This window comes from Crocodylus siamensis, chromosome 2 (assembly GCF_052110815.1).
Source record: "Crocodylus siamensis isolate JL-2025a chromosome 2, ASM5211081v1, whole genome shotgun sequence".
Classification (NCBI taxonomy): domain Eukaryota; kingdom Metazoa; phylum Chordata; order Crocodylia; family Crocodylidae; genus Crocodylus; species Crocodylus siamensis.
The window spans coordinates 74978903-75001544 of record NC_143396.1 but is presented as its reverse complement, the minus strand read 5'-3'; the positions used below and the strand labels follow the sequence as shown (position 1 = coordinate 75001544).

Here is a 22642-nt window from a genome sequence, read left to right as displayed (position 1 = left end):
CAAGTTGTAACTCAAAAAAGGACCTGGTGATTTTTTATGAAAATATGAATCATGCCACAGATCAATTTTGAAGTATGTGGACTCTTCATAATAAAGACTTTTTTTTATCTAGGGCCACTGAAAGTTATTCAGTTAAAGGCACACTTGGATATGAACCACAATAGCAATGGTCATGAAGGAGCAGCAATGCAGGGGGAAAGCTGGGGGCTATCTATGTCTGTTCATGGCAGGGGGGGTAAGTTGTTGTCTCTGGGGTAGCAAGGGTAGTTCAGTCCATGTCCATGCAATGTGGTGTGAGATGGGCTGCCTGAAGTTCTGGAGCAGAAGGAGGCAGGGACAATCTGCTAGACCCTAACTCCTCCTTTCCAAAAACTGTGACAATCCTGCCCCACTAAGACCTGAGACACCACCCCTGCCTTGGCAAGAACATGGTCTGGTGGTCCAGGTAGGCTCCATAAGAGGGGAGAGGCAAATACAGGGAGTAGGAATGCAAGGGGCTGGGCAGGGTTAGTTCATACCCGTGCAGGGAAGGGGGGGGGTCTCTGGAGACCATGGAGTTGGTGCAGGAGGGACCTGTAGCAGTGATAGGAGAAGTTAGAGAAGACTCAAAGAAGGAAGAATCAGGGGTTGGCTGAGTTATGGTGCTGTAAGTTTACTTTTCCCTTCTATCACCAGTCTACTGGAGCCACATTGTTTTAATCTACATTAGGACTGATAATAATATTGCTTTTATTTTCTAATACTGCTAAAAATTTAGCTTCTTGGGTCCTAATAACATGCCTATATTTACTGATGGATCTGTTCTCTCTATGAGCTTTTTACTTATCTATGTTTGACTACTTTCCTCTTAAACTACTATGCATGGACATAAGGGTGACATCAATTTACAATCTCATTATTTTAAAACAAAACAATCTGTGTTTAATGCCTGACCAAAAATATCCAAAAACTGGTAAGCTCTTTATAAAAATGCACACCACCATTTCAAAGTTATATTACCTTTCAGAAGCTTGCATGAAGCTGTAACAGATCAAGCTCAGAGTATTCCAATAAAAAGCAGAACAGGCCATTATTACAGGGAATGGAAATTGTAGGCTGTACACAGCACAGATTAGGTTTGTTAACAAGTTTTATATTCAAATCAAATTCTTAATTGATTATGTTATATTCAAGGCAACATTCAATGCCATTTCTGAAAGTCTACTACAATAATCACTTGCATGAAAATGATGCAGCTGAACCACTCTGCTTAGTGATCCCTATTATAGCCAGGAGCTTCCTATATTTTAGTATGTTTCAAATTAACCTGTGTCTATGTGAAATAAGTTCAACAGCTAGATATTTCTGAAAAAAAAAATCAAGATCCTCTTTAAATTCACAACATATCATAATTAGAATCCTTTTCTCAATATCACTGAATAAACTTTGACATTACCAATATCATTCCTGTTTCAGTAGTTTTTAATGTCTTTCTCTTCACCTCCTACACATTCTCCTCTGATGTCTACCTCATGCCTATCTACTAGGTATAAATAATTGGCACTCCAAAATTCTGTTATTTTCTAACCGAGTATTTTTGTATCATTGGTTTTCTCCCCACCTACCTATCTATACCCACTGTGACAACATGCAATTGCTAAATATTGCTGGATATGGATGTAGGTCAGAGAGACACATCCCAAAGGGACTCAGGTTTAATTTGTGTATCTAAAACAAAATTTGCAATCATGAAATCTTCCAGTTAAATGAGCTGGAAGTACCTAAACTCCTTAGCACCTTAATAGTCTACATTAAACCTTTAATACTGAATGTTCTGTTTCTATACTTGTCCAGAAGTGCCTTAGTCCTGACAGGGATAAGCATCTTGGCAGCTTGCACACACCTAAGCTGCACTGGATCTAGAATGTGCTGCTCATCCATCTATCTTCCATTAAGATCTCACTCAGGTAGACACACTCTGAAAGTATTTCTCATGCCTACTGGATTAGACTCTATACAAAAATCAGTGGCAGTTTTCATTTTATTTTAAAATAGCCAGAGAAGAAGGTGGTGATACCCTCTTTACACAACAGCCTAGGAGTCAGTACATTCATATGGATGTTGGAGAGACAGGGTTCAGTTTTATCCCTTAATTTGAGAGGTAACCTAATCTCCTACCTCCAAGGCTACCCTCCACCCTTCCTGTTCCTGTTCAAACTATCCTATTTTGCTTCTTCTCTCTGGTCTACTAAAATCTGAGTTCCTTTCTAGACACTGGGACAGTTGCAAGAGGAGGGAGGATTAGAATGACAATTAGAACACTTCCCTAAAATTGGTTTAATTTTATAAGGCAAAGGAAGGAATTAAACATGGGTCTACCACGTCTTAGGTGAGCACTGAAACCATAAGGCCATTTTGAACATCCAATCACACCTTCAGGAGTGGGTTCTGGGCTGTGAAATCTGTGTAGAAGGATGTGCCTCCATGCAAGCCTTACTGGGCACCCAACTCTAGGAAGATGGATAGTATAAGGTACACACTCATCCTCTGTTAGGACTGGTTATGTCTTTTTATCATTTGACAGACATTGGCTAAAACTAAAGAAAATCAAGACCCAGAACCTAGAAGAATGCTATCCTCACCAGGTAACAGTCATATAGCCTCCTGCTTTCTTTCCAACTGTCCCCATAAATCTTACCTATTAAGGCAGCTTTAACAGCCTCCTCTCCTCCCCCCCACCGCAGTGACTAATGCATACAAATGTATATAAGAAAGAGAAACTAACCAAGATCTTCTGCAGTATGTAGTCACAGGAGGTATTCCCCCAAGAATTCAAGGATGCCTCCATCATCCATCTGTACAAGAGGAAGGGAAATTGCCAACTCCGTGACAATGACAGGGGCATCTTCCTCCTCTCAACTACTAGAAAGATAGTCATGAGAGCCCTCCTCAGCCAGCTGACTGACCATCTAAACAACCTACTTCCCTAGAGTCAAAGTGGCTTCAGAGAAGCATGTGGAGCCACTGACATAGTATTTGTAGCCCAGAACTTCAAGAAAAGTGCCAGGAACAGAACATCAACCTTCTCCTCACATTTGTTAATCTAATCAAAGCCTTCAACACGGTGAACTGCAAAGGCCTCTGGGAAATCATGAAGAGGTACAGATGCCCCGAAAAATTTATCAGTATGGTTTGACAGTTCCACAATGGCATGATGTCATGCATCTTTGTGAATGGCAAATGCTCTGACTCCTTTCCGATCACAAATGGCGTCAAGTACAGCTGTGTGCTCATACCTACCCTTTTCAGCATGGCTATGTTGTCAGACGCCTTCTAAGATGATGATGACCTGTTGAAACTGGCACAGCTAAGATGGGCTGGCCACCTCTCAGGAATGCCTTACACTTGCCTGCCAGAGAAAGTTTTCTATGGCGAATTGTCAAATGGAGTACACTTTCCCAGTGCACCAAGTAAGTGGTACAAGGACATCCTCAAGGTGTCCCTAAAGAGTTTTGGTTTCAAAGCAGAGTTGTGGGAGCAAATCACTTGTGACCATCCATCCTGGAGGTACCAAATCTGGGAATGGAGCATTGGCCTTTGAACAGCAACACACAGCAGAAGCAATGAAGTAACATCCTGACCGAGAAATGAAAACCTCCTGTAACACCTTTCACAGCTAGAACCACATAAAAAAAGTCAGGAATCAAAGTAATTCAAGAAAACAGAAATGTGAAATACCCTTTGTTGCTGGGACTTCTCCCACCAAATGAAAGTACTTTCTGTGAAAATGATAAGACAAAAATTGATTTGAAATCTAATCCAAATATTATGCAAGCCTAATTACCTAATAACAAAACACCAGAAAGGTCTTGACTTCTGTGGTTGAGAATGAAAAAGAGGTTAATGTCATAAATATTATCTAATCTTGATGGCTTTACTCCTCTGAGTTCTATAAAGTTCCCCTTCCCCCCCAAGAGAATTAAATGACCTAATGAATTGGATTGTGACCCATTCATCTACAGTAAATTCATTCAATCAGTCAGGGAACAGAGATGCTGAGTGACTAAATTACACAGCAGTAATAATTAATAATTATTACTGCCTTGAACAGTTTTCAACATGGACAGCATGGGCCTGGCAAATGCATGACAGTGCAGTGCCAGGCAGCAGTGCTGGGGTGCAGGCAGGCTAGGGCAGCTGTCCTGTGACCTGCCCAGGGGGACACAGAGACATGGCCTCAGACCGCTGGTGTGCTCTGAGTACCTGCAGGTTTTTAAATGCCTGAGACAAAGGCTGCCATAGAAGCAGCCCAGCTCTGGGGCAGGAGAGGTTCCCAGGCTGGAACCCTGGGTCTAGCCTCAGGTCAGCCTCTTAGTGGTAGAGTTGACCCAGGAGCAAACTTGCTCCAAGGGTCATGTCTACATGTGCATAACTGCACAGTAACTAATTACAGCTCCTAATTTTTACTGCACAGGAAGTGTGTGCATGTGTAGACACATGTGCTTACTGCACAGTAAATTACACTACTGCTCAGATAAGCATCTCATATAGACATGCCTAATTACTATGAAAGGATCTACACATTGATAACATGAAAAGCAACTGACAGTCTGGATTCCTCAAGAACAAATCATGCAAAAACAGTTTGCTTCATTGGCAGGGTAACTAGCTTAGTGCTAAGGTAGAAACAATTGATATGATCCACCTTTACTTTATAAAGACTTTTTACATTACATTCTCATAAGCAAACTTGAAAAATATGGTCTAGATAAAAATCACCATAAAGTGAGGGAAAAACTGATTGCTAAACTCTGCTCCAATAATAGTTATTTATGGATCACTGTAAAACTAGAAAGGCCTGTCAAGTGGATGTTTGCAGTGGGTGTTCCTGTAGATTCAATTTAATATTTAAAATTTTTCACTAGTGACCTGAACCATGCTTGCAAGAAAAATTGATTTGGAAGGGGCCTCTGATGTTATCTAGTCCAACCTGCTGCTTAAGGCATGATTATGACTCTTTAAACAGTCTTGTCAAAGTATTTGTCTAATTTGCTCTTAAAACCTTCCAAGGGGCTAAATAAACAGCACAGGATGAGTCTGCATGCTGGATTCCATGGCCAGGGTTGGTCATTCAGCATGAGGTCAGTGTGCAGTGAAGGTCCACAGGTACAATCATATAATCATACAAAATTAGGGCTGGAAGGGACCTCAGGAAGTTATCTAGTCCAACCTCCTGCTCAAAACAGGACCATCCCCAGCTAGATCATCCCAGCTAAGGCGTTGCCAAGCTGGGCCTTAAAAACCTCCAGGGATCGACATTCCACCACCTCTCTAGATAACCTGTTTTAGTGCTTCACCACCCCCTTAGCGAGAAGGTTTTTCCTAATATCCAACCTAAACCTCCTTTGCTGCAACTTGAGACCATTGCTCCTTGTTCCATCATCTGTCACCACTAAAAACAATCTAGTTCAGGGGTGGCCAACCTGTGGCTCCAGAGCCAAATGCAGCAATTCACAAGTTAGTATGCATCTCCTTGAATCTTTGTCAAAGCACATAGTGACCAGCTTCCATTTAGAAGCATTTGGCTCTGGAGTCACAGGTTGGCTACCCCTGGTCTAGCTCCATCCTCTCTGGAACCGCACTTCAAGTAGTTAAAGGCTCCTATCAAATCCCCTCTCAGTCTTCTTTTCTGCAAACTAAATAAACCCGGTTCCCTCCACCTCTCTTTATAAGTCTTGTGCCCCAGCCCCTGAACCACTTTTGTTGCCTCCTGTTGGACTTACTCCAACTTGTCCACATCCTTTCTATAGTAAGGGACCAAAAACTGGACACAGTACTCCAGTTTTGGGAGCCTTACCAGTGTGGCCTCCCCAGTGCAGAACAGAGCAGAATAATTACTTCCCCATATCTGTTGGCAATTCTCCTACTAATGCAGCTCAGTATGCTGTTATCCTTCTTGGCAACAAGGGCACACTGCTGAGTTATATCTATCTTATTGTCCACTGTAACCCACAGGTCCCTTTCTGCAGAGCTGCTACTTAGCCAGTTGATCCCAAGCCTGTAGTTGTGCATGGGATTCTTCCATCATAAGTGCAGGACTTTGCATTTGTTCCTGTTGAAACTCATGAGATTTCTTTTGGTCAAATCCTCCAATTTGTCTAGGTTACTATGAATTCTAGCCCCATCCTCCAGCTTATCTACTATGCCTCCCAGCTTGGTGTCACCTGCAAACTTGCTGAGGGGGCAATCCATCCAATCTTCCAGGTCATTAATAAAGATATTGAACAAAGCCAGCCCCCAGACTGAAACCTTGGGCACTCCACTTCACACCAGCTGCCAACTAGACATCAATCCATTGATTACTACCTGTTGAGCCTGACAGTCCAGCAGCTTTCTATCCACCTTACAGTTCATTCATCCAACCCATACTTCAGCTTGCTTGCAAGAATGTTGTGGGAGATGGTATCAACACCTTGCTAAAATCAAGGTATAGCATGTCCAGCTTTTCCTGCATCCACAGAGCCTGTTATCTCAGAAGCCAATCAGGTTGGTCAGGCATGACTTCCCCTTGCTGAATCCATGCTGACTTTTCCTAATCGCCTTTTTCTCCTCCAAGTACTTAGAAATGGATTTTTTGAGGATCTGCGGCATGATTTTTCTGGGGACTGAGGTGAAGCTGACTGGTTTGTGGTTCCATGGATCCCCCTTCTTCCTTTTCTTAAAGATGGGCACTATATTTGCCCTTTCCAGTCATTTGGGACCTCCCCTGATCACCATGAGTTTTCAAAAATAATGGCCATTGGCTCTACCGTCACATCCACCAACTCCCTCAGCACCCTTGGACTCATTGCATGGACCCATGGACTTATACATGTCTAGCTTTTCTAAATAGTCTCGCACCTGTTTCTTTCACCACTGAAGTCTGATTACCTCCTCAGACTGTGCTGCGGGGTGCAGTAGCCTGGGAGGTGGCCATGCCTATGAAAACCAAGGTAAAAAAAGCATTGAGTACTTCAGCTTTTTCCTCATCATCTGTTACTAGTTTGCCTTCCTCATTCAGCAAGGGACCCACACTTTCCTTGACTTTTCTTTAGTTGCTAATATACTTGTACAAACCATTCTTGTTACCCTTCATGTCCCTTGCTAGCAGCAACTCAAATTGCGCTTTGGACTTCCTGACTTTATCTCTGCATACCCAAGCAAAATTTGTATACTCCTCCCAAGTTATTTGTCCAAGCTTCCACTTCTTGTAAGATTCCTCTTTGTGTTTAAGCTCACTGAAGAGTTCTCTGCAAAGCCAACCTGACTGATTACATTTGCTATTTTTCCTGCCATCTGGATCACCACACAGGCTCTACACACCAGATCCATCAAAAGAGTGACCCTGTGCACAAGCATGATCTGGAACATGGAGCCATGTCATCTGACCTACAGGGTTCCCCACAGGTCCATAAGTTTCATGGCTCTGGAAGCTGCAGCAATTAGTGCTGTACCTACCAATCTTATGGACCTCTGGGATGCCTTGTAGGACAGATGACATGGCCTCACACATTGGATATAGCCCATGGGTCAGGGGTTGAACACCAGTGTTTTCATTCATCTGTTCCTGTGCTTAGGAAGTTCTTTCTAATATTTTCCAGTCTAAATTTTCTTTACTGCAGTTTAACCCATTATTCCTTATGTTGTCTCCAGCAGCTGAAGAGAATTGTCTATAACCACTTTTCCATTCATAACCACCTTTTATTGTACTTGTACAGTATTATGAATATTTCAGCATGTTTTACTGTATTATTAATAGGTTACAGGATAACAAAATGTAACCAAAAAAAATCAATATATACTCCTAAAACCAAAACTTCTGTTTTGGGATGGTTTCTAGGTGTGATCATTTGCAATAATTTCCAAAGATATACTTAAAATTATAATATATATGAACACCCCCCCAAAAATCACATTATTGTGATTTTAAATGATTGTGCATTTGTCAGACTTCCAGTATGCTTGTACATGTTTAACCTGAACAGCAAAATCAACTTTGTTTCTGAGTTTGATTTGTATACCTGCAGTACTATAGAAGTGGGTTTTTTTGCTTGCTTGCTTGCTTCTGAACGGTACAAAGCTTTTTAGGAAAATTTTTGCTTATCCATTAAATTTGATATTATTTTTTTCTTGTGTATTTCTGGTTAGACTTGAGTTTAGATAGGTCACATGGGAGAAAATGGTATTCTCTTGTGTCCCTGACTCACTGATAGCCTTCCAAAGCACGCATCGGAAAATTCATGGAAATAGAAGTTTTCATAACTATGTTTCAAGTACTCAGCTATTATAATCTGGGCATTTATAAAGTCAAAGATAAAACCCTTTAAGCATTTTTAAAATATACTAAATCCCCATAAAATATATGTTTTATTTCCCCTTGTTCCTTGTGCAATTATCATCTTGACTTTCATGGGGTTTCTTCTAGGAATGTAAGATTTGCAACTTCACCCATGGCCTACAAGTAAAAATGGAATTTGGTCCTCACCATGTAATGTGAGCACCCTGGCTTCTGTACGTCTCTTGTCTATTCTGTTTATATCCAAGTTATACAAGAGGAGAATTGTTCTCTGGAAGTCAAAAATATTTTGTCGCCCCCTCTGGCCTAGTCCTGATTAAAATATTGAAATCTGATAGGTTCGTATGAGAGAGGATGAACCTACTGCCTAGGATTCACAATGGGGTCAGACTGTGGCTTTTCAAATATGAGTGGCTTGTAAACCTATAGAAAATAGCATAAACACACACAAAATAAATCAAATTCAGAAACTCCTTTCCAGCTAAACTTGCAAAGGCTTAGTGCAGCTCTAGTTGCCTGATAGGAGAGAACAGTTACTTTGTTCCATAAGAAAAAAAGTGTCTTTGAACTATGAAGGCTGCTCATAAAAGAAAGGTGTCATGAGATCTCAAAAGGAACATTTTAATCTATCCAACCTTATCTTTTTTCATCCTGTTGAGAACTAGTTCCTGAAACAAGTCCACAGAAATAGGCTGGGCACTTAAAATACATGTATAAAAGATTTTGGACATGAGCTGGGAGGAAACTATTGACTCAGTGAATGAGAGAGCAGCTTTTATGCAGTATCCAATAATGATAAAGTCAGAAATGTATAACAACTGTGGCTTATAGGCCAAATGACTAAAGGCAAATAACAGGCTTTGCTTTACCTACTGTGAATTCAGTTCAGCTGTAGGAGAGAGGCTAACAATATGACCTATTTCCAACCTATTTTTAAACCAACTGTTGCATGGCATCTGACAACTGATAATAAAAAATATATATGTACATTTTAACAATGGAAGAAAAGAACTATGTCTAACCAAAATATAATGAAGTACAGAAGTCTGCAGTTTTTTATTTCACATCTAATTCTCAATGATTTCAGTCAATTATGATACTGTTAAACTAACAGAAATTGGAAAAAAGTGATACAAATTCTGAAGTTTTTAAAGAAAAGTTTCAATTTCAGTGTTTTAAGATGTGACATTTTTGGAATCTGCAACTCACACTTTCTATTCCTTTTGCTTTAGAATGGTTTACAGATCCAGTCTGCATCAAAATGGATGACACTTGGCTGGATGACAGCAGTACAGAGAAGGATCGAAGAGTCTTGGTAGATGACAAACTCAAAATGTGTCTACAGTATGACACAGCTTCACAAGAACCTAAATGCAATTTGGGTCTGAATTAATAGAAGAATAAGGTGCAAGACCAGGCTTCTTTATTGTCACTAGTTAGGCCTCATCTAGAGTATTGTGTGTAGTTTTAGGTTCCACATTTCAGAAATAGCATTAAGCTAGAGAGAGGCTAGAAGCAGAGCAAAAATGATAAAGGGCTTGAAGGCAAATTATGATGAGAGCTTAAAGGAAGTAGGCATGTTCCGCTTGCAGGAAAGATACTTAAGAGGGGACACGATAGCAGTATACAAATATCTGAAGGGTTTCCATACAGAAAAGAGAAAATACCATTTCTTTCTTCCCGCAAAGAGCAGGATGCAGACCAGTGCCTTGCAGTTGCAGCAAAGTAGATTTAAATTAAATATCCAGAAAAAACTTCTTCATTGTTAGAACAGTGAAGCAAGGAATAGACTGCTTAGGGAAAATGTAGAATCTCAATCACCGAAGGTGTTCAAGGAGAGGTTGGACAGGCTTTGGTTAGGTATAATCTAGAAGTAGATACGTCTATGTTCTACTATGGGTATTTCCCATGCTTCTGTGTTTTGCTGGTTGACACATGGGCCTGGGAAGAAATTTCTTTTTCCCTCCTGTTGTTATATATGTAAGAACTTGGGAGGGGGGAAAAAAGGTGGAAGGGAATCCCTACCTTCCTCAAAGTATTAGCTGTTACCTGTGGCCATGGCTGGCAATTTTGACTGCGGGTTGCCAATGTTACTACTGGGACTAAAACCCAAAGACTCCTGGCTAATGGGTGTGTCTACATGGGATGCTACGTTGCCATAGCAACATCCTACGGCAATGTAATGTCCACGGGCAAGAACCATGATACCATAGCTACATCACCATAGCAACAGGCTCCCTCATTATAGAGTGTTGCTGTGGTGATGTAGCAGCTAAGAATAACCATGCATTGTACATGGTGTAGTACCTGCTGTTACCACACGATCATTTAGTACTTCCAAGTACTAAAGTGCAGTAACAAAGGTGCTGTAGGGACATGTGTAAATGCACCCAGTGGGTCACAAACCAATGCTCAGACTCAGATAGATTGCTACATTTGGAGTCAGGAAGGAATTTTACCCAGTGGTCAGAAGGGTATGGACTGTATGAGGGCTGGAGGGGAAGATCTCCTCCTTAGATCTCTGACATTTATTTTAATAATCCTTAGAGTAGTAGGGTACTGATAGCCTTTGTTGCTCTGCTTTACCTGTCAGTGCTATGTCTTGTAGTTGTATGACAGGTTTGATTGTGTAGTATAGGATGGTTTGGATAGGGCTGATACTGCCACAGATCTGGGGTTGGACTGGATGACCTCCAGAAGTCACTTCCAGCCCTACTTTTCTATCATTCTTGGTTACTGGTACCAAATATCCTTAACTGTGCAACAAATCCAACTTCTGTTGTGTGCATTTTGCTGGATCTTTCAAGAAACTGAATATCTTCGTCCCCTCATTGAAAAAACTTGTTTTTTAATTTTGCTTTGTGAGATAAGGACTGTAACACGGTTCCTCTTTTTAGCAATAATTTACTATTGTTATAACTTTTTGTGTAAATAGATAAAAAATGAATTAATTACTTCTAACATTGAACCTGGAGGTAGTTAGCGGTGTCAATTGGCTGTCTGAAGTCAGGCAGAACGTAGAGACTAACTGCCTACATTCTGTCAGTACTGAATTGTATGATTATGAGACCATACTACAAGTGGTGGTGGTGTTGTAAGGGGCATCTTAGGAACGGGATTAATAATAAAATGTAGGATGTGCCAGGAGGCTGGGACCAGGCAGGGGATGGGGTTGGGCAGGAAAGCCATGGGGGCTTCTCCCATGGCTCCGCCCACCCGGGGAGAGGCAGGCACAGTTGGAGGAGCCATGGAAGAACCTGTAGCCACCCAGCTGTGCCTGCCTCTCCCCAAATGATCAGAATTACCAAACCTCTCTAAATCATCACCAAATCTTCTGAAGCTGATTGAGCCAAATCAATTGAGGACAGTGATCTGAATCTCCAAATCAAATCACTGTCCTCTGAATCGGCCAAATCCAAATCCAAGTCCAAATCTGAATCGAATACTTCCCTATTCACATGGGCTTACTTGTGATACTCTTCCAATCATGTGGCTCCTTTAAGATCCTTTCTATCTCTCTGATGTTCGTGTAGTCTTGTAAACCAGAAAGGAACTGTGTTTGCAGAAAGCTTCTTTCACATTGTACACGGGAGGTTGGAGTGGGGTCCATCAAAGCAGATAGTGGAGCTGTTTTTCAAGAATTCAGGTAGTCTTCACACCTAAGACGTCATATCAGGGCAGAGGTCCAGCTTGCAATATGCTGCACAAAGGTACCAGAACAATATTAACCACAGAATCAATCCAGTAGTAATTACAGTTTCAATATAGCAATGATTTCCAATGAGAATCTAAAAAATAACAAGCAGTCGGTCAATTTGCTTGAAAGTGCAAGTCACAAAAATAAATACAAAAAAAAAAATGTTGATGTTAGTTTATAAATAAAATATGCATTTTCTAACATATATTAAAGTATATATTCCATAACAGCATTATATTTACTCTTATGGATTCCTGAACTCTATGAGCAAAACACTAAATGAAAATTAAATTTTAATTAATGAGATTGTCTGATCCAACCATGTATTTGAAATTAAACAACTCCAGCCACATATTATGAAACACCTGTAAGAGCTGCATCTCATGGAGTCCTAATTTCAGCGTGGATGTCAGTTGTTTAATTATTCATGGAGTGCAGAAAAACCCAAAAAACAGGGGTCTTTCCATGCAGCACTAAGACTTGTTTAAGCAGTTAGGTGAACAACTAAATAGCCAATGTCACTTACCAATTACCAGGGATCTGTGTTTTCTGTTTTATATGGAAAAATGGAGAAAACCACAGATTCCCTGTTTTTATCAGAGAAAACGCAGATTTCTCTGTTTAGCCGAGAAATCCGTGGATTCTCTGCTTTTGCAATGAGCTCTTGCAGCCTGGCACAGCTCCTCCCTGCAAGAGCCGATTGCAGAAAGGGCGGGAAACCCCCAGCCCTGCCTGGAGAAGAAGGGAGAGGGGGGAGGGCGTGGCCTGAACCTCTAAGGCAGAAAAACCTGAGCTCGGGCTCAGACTCACCCTCTGCCCTTTGTGCCTAGAGGTAAGCGGGGCTGTGGGGCAGGGCTGGGGATGATGGTGGGGGGCAGAGGGAGTGGGGGGTGCTGCCGGTCCAAGGCAGTATACCACAGCTGGGAGCAGGGTGAGGGCAGGGGTGTCGCTCTGCTGGGGGGCTTTGCGGGCAAGCAAAGCAGGGCGCAGTGCGGTGGTGCCCGCCATGTGCAGGCCACACACATGCCGCTCCACTGCCTGCCCAGGGGAGGGGGAGCAGGAGGCTTGCATGTAGCTGAAGCAGAGCTCTGTGGCCGGCTCTGCAGCCATGGCGAGGGATGGGGGTGGGGGGTCTCGCACGCAGCGGCCACTGCCGCTTACCTGGAGGGCCATGCCAGCGGTGATGGCCACTGCCTACAAAGCCTCCCACTGCTGCTGCGGAGCCGTACTCAGAGCTGTGTGGCCGGCAGCAGCAGTGCAGCACGGCACGGCGTGGAATGGTGGAGGGGATGGCTGTGTGCCACCCTCAGCAACATCTGCAGGCCAGTTGGGCTGGGGGGCTTTACAAAGGGGGGCTTCAGCTGGGGGGCTTTACAAAGGGCCAAAAAACACTTAGATATACAAATTAGCTATATTGTGCCGTGGAAAATAAAGACAGGATAAACTATTAGCAAGTAAATTTTTTAAAATGACAAAAAATTATGTCACCTGTCTGGAAAGTTCCAAATGACTTGGCAACCAACTCAAAAGCCACTTGTGATTCATTTGCAAGTGAATCTGAGTCTTTATTTTGTAGATCCAGCAAATCCTAAACAAATACATGCAGCAAAGCAAATTTACCTAGTTTAGAACATGAGTATGAAGGGATGTGAGAAGAGGACATTAACCCAGAAGAGATATTAAACATAGTAAAATCTCTTGAAAAGGAAAACCTTCTAGGCCCAGGTGAGTCCCCTCCAGAGTTTTACAATTTTTTAGTGCACTTATTATCAGAAGCTTGTACATGAGAAGGTTGGTGAGCTGAACACACCTGTCTCCTTAGGAATACCTCAGCCAGGCCAAACAAAAGTCTGTAAGTATGCTTAAGTGACTGCAGCCTTCCTACCTGGCTAGGAGCCCCTCAGCCAGAGCCCATAACACAAACTGTAACCTTTGACCCAAACAAATGAACAAAACAAAACCTTTAGCCTGTTCTCAAGGAGTAGGAAAGAGCACTTCTTAGAAGTGAGCTCTGCTGGGTTTCAGTTTACCCCTATCCACAACCTACTCCTTCCTCATCTCAAGCTGCTTGCTTTCTCTCTCTCCCCTTGGGTTTTTAATTGACAGCTAATCACCTGGATCTGGGCTCCTACCCCAGGACCAAATGACCCAGTTAAAGGATCAGACCACCTTGCTACAGAGATACTGAAGGGGAAAAAGACTCCTGATATCTGTAAAGAAGCACCTATTGTAGTAATCCTGAAACCAAATAAGGATCTATCTACTTGTGCTTCATACAGATCTTCATCTTTATTAAATCAAGACACAAAAATGTTTGCATAAGTCTTAGCAAGTCAACACACACATACACACACATTTCCATTATGAACTCTTATGAGCTCTATACAGCCTCTATACACCCTCTGTATGTACACACACACACACACACACACACACACACACAGGCTGTAAAGAGTTCATAATGAATAGGCAGGTGAGTGATACTACCCACAGAGTATTAGACTTTAAGGTGGGGGACATGCCAAGGATCCTCATGATCACCCCCTCCTTACAGGCCTGGAAATCTTCCAGGCCAAATTCAATAAACAATCTCACCTCTTTCTGAGAACAGCAATGAAAACCTGGGGTAACACATATGAGAAATTAAGCTTATACCTGTAAATTGTCATTGGAAATCCCTCAAAGTCGACAATGGTTACTTTATCCATTATAACAACTCCATTATTGTTTTATCTGTGGGTCCAAAGATGGCAGATGAGGCTTATCTGGAATCAATAACCTGTTGCAACTTATGCACATGGTTCTGCACAGGGTGGGTGGTAGATTCTTGATCTGGTGCACAACATTCTGTTTCTGCTGCTCCTGCTTTACTATCTTCTGTTGTCATCATAAGGTTTCAAAGTACTGAGATCCCTGCAGCAGACACTTCCTCCATTTTGGGTAGACCTAGGTCCAAGATAGTCTCCTATGAGTTGATGCCAATGTTACATTTTTTCAAGTCAACCTTGAGGATGTCCTTGAAGCACTTTCTCTGCCCTCCTCCTGAGCATTTGCCTTGGCTGAACTGGGAGAAAAAAACCTCCTTTGGGGGTCCAAGTTCTACATGACCTTCTGGTAACTGCCACCTTTGTGCCAGGTCATGACCAGCAGCTTTCAAACTATCATAATCCAGCTCCTGTCATTACTAGTTGGTCACCAAAGAGCTTGAAAATGTGCTGGAAAAGCTGTTTTTATGGAAACCATCTGTGTCACTTGTTTTACTGTCGAGAAGCTGCTGCACATCAGCTTACACACAGTTCTTAACAGAATAGGACCTTTATCCAATGGCAAAACAGCCAAGACATTTGGCGATCTTATTCCCTTGAAGCCATCGTCCACCTTTGCAGCCATTGACTCTAACCTCTTCTTTTACCTGCTCCATTGTTGAGGAATTGTAGACCCATGACTGGGGGCTGGACATGTGTTTATAATGAAAATCTGTTATTACAGCACCATCACCTGGTGGTGCTGCCTTTGATTGGTCCACAACTGCTTATTCGTCAAAGTTACCCCTGCTTACTTCGCAGCTAACGTTCCCTGAAAGTCATTCCACTATCCACCACCTGTGGATGGGCTGGGTAGCAGTACAGCTCTGCCACCAATGTCTCCTTTAGCACCTATAACTTATAATATTTAAATTAATCCTAATTATTTATTAGCATGCTTTAATATCAGGGAACGTAGTAGTAAAATACATTTTGGACAAATATTCAAAGAAGAATACACACACACACACACTTTTATGAGGCAGTTAACTGATAATAGCCATAGAGTTTTAGATTTTTTTTAAATGCAGAATCAACTAATGAACCTCATTTATTTTTTATCATTGGATGCTGAAAAAGCTTTTGATTGCGTCAATTGGCAGCTTCCGAAAACACCTTTAGATGTGTTTGGATGAAGACCAAAATTTAAAACTGGATATCCGCTCTGTAGTCTAATCCAGCAGCAGGCAACCTTTACAGGCTGTGAGCTGGAATAACAATCCAATCAGATGTGTGTTGTAGGGGCTTTGCTTGCACCCACACCAGGGGCAGGCAGTCATCACCTGGCAGTACTGCTGCTGCTTGGTCCCTGACTGCTTATTCGACAAAACTACTCCTACTTATTTTGCTGCTAACCTTCCCTGAAAGTCATTCTACAATCTATCACCTATAGATGCACTGGGTAGCAGTACAGCTCTGCCACCAGTGTCACCTTTAGCACCTGTACATTATAATATTTAATTTAATCCTAATAATGTATTAGAATGCTTTAATATCAGGGAACTTAGTAGTAAAATACATTTTGGACAATTATTCAAAGAAAATGTACTTAGAGGTTTCGAAAAATACATCACACCACAGGAGATGTTAAAATACCATTTGTCAAATACTTGTAATTGCCAAGAAAAATAAACCTCAGTAGAAATTGAACAGATCCTGAGAAAATATTGGTGACACCTATGAAACACACAGGTCTATTATCTGTGTTATATAAAGTAATTTTAAATAGGCATAGTGGAGAAAAAAACATTTTTTGTGAGAAAATGGGCTAATGAGATTGGATCAGAAATTAGTGCTGAAGATTGGAAGACCATCTGGAAAATTCTCCCTCACACATCCATCTGCATGATAAGAAAAGATAATTATTTTAAAATCTTACATCAATAACATATCACTCTCACTTAAAATTAAAATGTATTTATGTTACTGGAACTGGCAAATGTTAGAGGGAATGCAGTCAGTTGGGAGGATTCTACCGTATATGGTGGACCTGTCCCAGAATCAAACTTCTGGAAAAAGGTTAGAGATATGGTGAAGGAAACAACGGGTTGCTAGCTATGAGATAGCACCTTAGGGCACATCTAGATGAGCCCGGCCATGCAGTATGTGGCACCACAAACATGTCTGCAGCACCACATACTGCACAATCAACTGTTCTCTGCACTACAAGGGCATGCGTAGCATGCATGTGCTGCTCCAGGTTGCTTTTTTTTCAGCAGGTTTTTTTGACCCCTGGATACCCAGGGGTCAAAAAAAAATGCAGAAAAAAAACCAGAGCAGTGCATGCACGGGCGGCAAGTGTGACTTTAAAGCAAAGCTAGGCCTCCCAGAGCTGCGTTCCAGCTGCTAGCCAGGCTCCAAGTGGCAGTATTGGTGCAGTTGAAGCCCCAGGAGGCCCCCAGGACCCTAGATAAGACTGCCAACCAGGCTCCCACTGCTGGCCCCAGCCTTCCCTACCACCTCCAGGGTAACTTGCCACATGCCGAAGTGTGCGTAGCACAGCACAAGGTGTGCCATTGCTACTTGTCCCTGAGGAACCAAACAGCCATGCTCATGTGGATGTGGCCTTAGTGTTCTTACTGAACCTTCCTGGGAACTGTACACAATAAAAGTCATAAGGAATTGATCACTCACCTAGTTTCTGCAAGAATTACAGCTGCAAAAGCCTGGATGAGAAGGGACACACCTAAAAGTTCACTGACTGGTTTCAAAAAGTTTGGGAAGTTTTAGCAATGGAAAAGTTGTCATAGGGAAGAAGGAAAAAAAGATGCTTGCTGAGAAATTTGGTGGAACTTTTTGGCATTTGCTAAAAAGGAGTCTTCTCCTGGCTCCAAACCAGAAAGTTAGAGAAACTTTTTTGAATACTGAAGAAAAGTGTAAGTTCTATGAGTTTAAACTTAGGACAAAATTTCAAACAAATTTAAAGTGAAAATGCATAGATGAGTAAAAGATAGTGAGATTTGTATTATGCATATGTCTGAGGGGAAAAAGAGGTGGCGAATTATTATGCAGAAATGAAGAAACACAAAGGCTTAACTCTGATTAACTAAAGCACCTGTCAGAGAGTGAAAGGAAGATAAGAAAAGAACACAAGCTTTGGGATTTTGACTTATGTTAAGGGAGCACTGTTGATGGAAGATAAATATCTGTATGTATATTTTAGAGGACTGGATGTATCTTTAAGTGCTAAAACTGTTATTTAATAAGTTGGATTAGTTAATGAGGTTAAAAAAAGAAAATTAGTATGTTAGAATGGGAAAAGTTTTACACACTCTGTCCTAAATTAAAGTTCTAGAGCTTTCATCATAAATAGCCTTATTTCTAATCATTCTTTTACTTTCCTTTTCAAAAAGTATAGCTAAAAACTATTTAGGTTTTTTAATCATTAAATTCTGAAACATGGTTCTGTGCTGCTAGTGCTATTTATTATTTCTGGGCATTCCTGTGACACTTACTCCATAGCACAAGCTATTATTTATTATTTCTATTACAATAGCATCTGGAGATGCTAACCATGATAAGACCAATTAAGAAGACACATATACAAGGGTTTGGGGGGCGTTGTTATGTTTTGTTTTGTTTGGGGTTTTTCTTCCCCACTGTCTTTATCATTCACAAACAAGTTTGCTGTTCAATATTTTCAGATTTTAAAAGTGTTTTATATTGTTCAATGTTGTAGCTGAAATTAAACAGTGCCATTATTTTTAAATCTTAATTTTAATATTCTCAATGTTCCATTTCCAAAGCTGTCAGGAACATAGGACACCCTGACAAATCAATCTTTCATATTTCCAATGCATTTTGAGTTTTCAAGTTTATTAACATGTCCTCTATCCCAAAGGAAAATTCCTGAAATGTTACAAACTGCCTTTTCCTCAGCCGACTTCTAACACTTCAAACTGGAAACTTTAAGATCAGCTGCATGTAAAAATTAGGTTTAGATCTGATTGATATCCATTGATTGACTTTTAATTGAACTAAATTAAAAGAGTGCATCTCATAATGCCCAAAGTTCTTTTTTTGTTTGTTTGTTTGTTTTGCTATGGCATACCGGCAGATCAAATGAGACCAGTAAATTGGACTTTTTCCCCCAGATTTACTAGCTATTGTACTTAAGTAACCTGGATCATTCAATCTGTAGACTGGGCAGATAAAAAAAATAAATATTAAAATATTAAAATCTACAAGGAATCTAAACATGAAATAGTTTTTTTAGTACTGAGGCAAGAAGTTTAAAGGGCTAAGAATTTTATTCATGAAACTGAGCCCTTGTTTGATGTAATTTGTGTTTATTTTATGAGGTAAGGCACCTACAACTATTCAACCAAAGTATTTCTTAATTATATGAGCACTGATACTAATCTTTTATAAAAGAGAGCGCTGATAATTAATACTTATTTTTAGAATAGATTTGTTCAATGGACTCTTCAACATTTCATAGATTTCATAGACATTTGGGCTGGAAGGGACTCTGGAGGATTATCAAGTCCAGTCCCCTGCCCCAGGAGCAGGAAGTCAGCAGGGATCATAGGATCCCAGCAAGATAAGCATCCAAATATGTCTTGAAGGAGAATCTGGAGAGGGTTCAGAGGAGGGCCACTGTGAAAGACTCTACGAGGAGAGATTGAGGGATCTGGATCTGGATCTCTTCAGCCTTCACAAGGGATGGCTGAGGGGAGACCTTGTAGCCGCCTATAAGTTTATCAGGGGAGGACAGCAGGGAAACACCTGTCAAAATTTCATGCAGCCCTAGTGATTATTACTCAGAGAATTAATACTCAGAGAATTGACCAATGAATAGCAGCAGACCAGTTGCCATCCTTTCAGGACAATTTAGCTAATATAAATTATTTTTTGTCACATTGAGGAAAGCTTCTAGAATATTCATCCTGTGAGTTTCCTTGAAACCTACTATGAGGCGCGTGACCTGCTCAGTATTCTCTGATACACAGTTGGCTCTAACTAGAAGTCTCAGTTGAGGCAGTCCTGATTGGCCCAGGATTCGACTTGGACCAAAGCAGGAGCAGCACAGCCCTTTATACATGAACCTTTTTCAAGCTGTATTTCTGCTTCTTTGCCAGTAGGTGTCCAAGGAAAGCACACAGCCTGACTGCTTGTCCCTGGAATGATTTACTAACAAGTTAAATGAGGTGCATTTAACTTACAGACACACACAGAAATGTCCCAGGGAAAAGCACTAGCACATTTTGTCCAGAATACTTCATAGGTATTTGAAGTGAGACAATGGGTATACATGTCTATAGGATCCCAGAACCAAGTGCTTTCTCCTTGGAGAAATGAAACATTTGTTTGCAGCTAGTCACAAGACCTTACTACTGCAAAACTGGCACAAATTAACATATTTTCTCACATAGAAGACAGACTGTTTCCCCCCCAAAATGGGTGAGTGTTAAGTGGAGAAGCCATTTTACTACTACTTACAGTAAAGGACTAACAGTCATGCTACTGCCCTTCCAAGGATCGGGGTCTAACTTTGTGTGACATAGTGTAAGTCCTCCTGGGAGCATACAGTGTACCAGAAATGTGGCATCCTAGGAGACAGTTTGGGTGAGACAACAAGCAGCAGAAACTTTCTGCCACACCAGGAACTTGCTACTTCACCCAGACTGTCTCCTGGGATGCCACACTTCCAGGACACTTTTGCTCTCAAAATGATTTTCTCAGTGTCACATAGTTGGGCATGACTCAGACAAAAAATTCTCTATATTCTACCTTCCAAAAATAAGTTGTATATTGCATTTGGGGGTGCATTGTTTGCAAGAAAATATGGTGGTAGAGTTGGTAGTGGTCTCAGTATAAGGTGCAGTATTTACATAAGCATGAAGCTAAGAAACACCAATTATTTTTTGAAAGGACATTTATTTATCCCCCTAATTTGTGTTAATTTTAAATTAACTAAGACAGACATTTTCTTGTTCAAACCTCCCCTACCCCCCACAAAAAACAAAACACACTTTTTTATAAACACATTTTACATATTAGCAAATATTTATTTTTATAAGAGAATAATTATTTTTTATTTTTTTTAAGTATTAAAACATACTGGATGGACAATGAGAATCCTTTCATGCTGCTGCTTGAGCTATACTGGCTGCTCTTTTATTAAATGGCATTATAGAGGTGACCTATACCTTTATTGAGCACCATATACACTATATATCACCTGTGTATATACAGTGTATATGTTCTGTGTATAAGTTGCACATCTACCCTCCCTTGAGCACCACATGTATTGCTGAATCCCCTTTCTTTGGTATGGGGGAAGTTTAAGAGGTTCTGATGAACCAAGTACATGCTGAAGACACTATTCTAAGTCTACGAAAGATATGCAGGTCAATATAGACAGCATAATATAGAAGCGCTGAAATACTCTTTAGAAATGTTGGGAGCCAAAGAGGAAAGATGGCCTGATTCATGAAATTAGTTAAGTAGTTTTCCTAATTTTTAGCTTAATAAACCAAACCTGTAGGAAAGGAAACCCTGTAGTAGGACATTAATACCTCAGAAGCACAGGAGAACAGGAAACTGAAGTGTGTTGTCAAGTCAGAACAAGGGAGAGAAATAAGGCATCTTTGGTTTGCTTCAAATCTAAAATCCTTTGTACAGGATTATTATAATGAACAAAGTATGCATTTGATAAAATCAATAAAGCCTTCCTAGATGAAACAAGGGAAGACTAACAAATTAAAATGTAGTTTAAGAGTAACACTTTGTGACTCATTGAAATTTCAGTTCATGTGGGATCACACCTACTTATATTGCTGTTGATGGGGATCTGAAGGATTACGTAGTCAATTAGGGGTCTGTACAGAAGTTACGCTTATCATGCATTAAGCGCAGAGAAAGCTCTCTAAAGCCATAACTGAACAGATGTTTATGGAACATAGAACACTTTAAAAATGGTGGATCCCACTTTAAATTAACCATGGATGAATGTAGTATCAGACCAAAGTGCTTTAGGTTAAAGTGCTTTATTGAACTTCTGTACCACATCCTATCCCAAGTCAAGGTACGTCACATTCTACTGGCATCCCAGGAGCTCATAACTCAGTAGCCTCAACCACTACTTGTCTGCTTCAGGTGAGCACCAGCACAGTTCTATCCCAAGGCTGTCACAGAGAGGAGACAGAAAAGGCTCTGTCTCCTCACTGCATAGCTGAGCAGGGAAGTGGGAGAACAGAGCCTCCCTGCCACACAGATCCCACCCCCAGCTTGCTTTCATGGGTCTTGGTGGGGGGTTACATCTGCATGGCAAAGAAGCTCCATTCCCCTAGCTGCAGCCAAGAGCTGCAGCTCAGGCAGGCATGCACCACTTTTTGCCACACCAGAAACTGTGGCTGGGTGGGAAACAGACCCCCTCTACCATGCAAATTTGACCCAGCCCCCACCAAGACCCAAGGCTCCAATCTAGTGAGGGTCTGCATGGCACAGGGGCGCCTCTGGGACCAAACTAATCTAGAGCACTTTGAGTAAAGCACTATACTTGGAGCACTTCCACCTCAGGCTTTTTGAATGCCTGTGCCTAGCCTACATAGCCTGTTGCTTGAGAGGTACCATTTGAGTCTGGAGGGCTGTCTGTAAGGCAAAGAGAGGTTTGTCCTCCTTGGCTACCTTGAGGTAGTTGTCATTTTGCAGGAGGAGTTGAAAGCTATTAATGATGTGTCTGAGGTGCTCAATCTGGGGGATGTACGTGACAATTAAAGTAATTCTATTTTCCTAGTCCTGAGGTTGGTATTGTAGCGGGTCAGAGCAGGGTCTAAGTCTGGCTCTGTTGATTTGGATGGTTGTGTGTGACAGCTGAAAATT

General features: G+C 41.2%; 1 long non-coding RNA gene across 1 annotated transcript in view; it reads right to left on the bottom strand.

Annotated features, from left to right (window-relative positions):
• LOC149870406 (uncharacterized) overlaps positions 1-22642 on the bottom strand; it is a 49468-nt gene that overhangs the window by 3748 nt on the left and 23078 nt on the right. The window contains exon 3 of the long non-coding RNA XR_016440445.1: positions 11783-12014. This is a non-coding gene — a long non-coding RNA (uncharacterized LOC149870406). The remainder of the gene's footprint in view (positions 1-11782; positions 12015-22642) is intronic.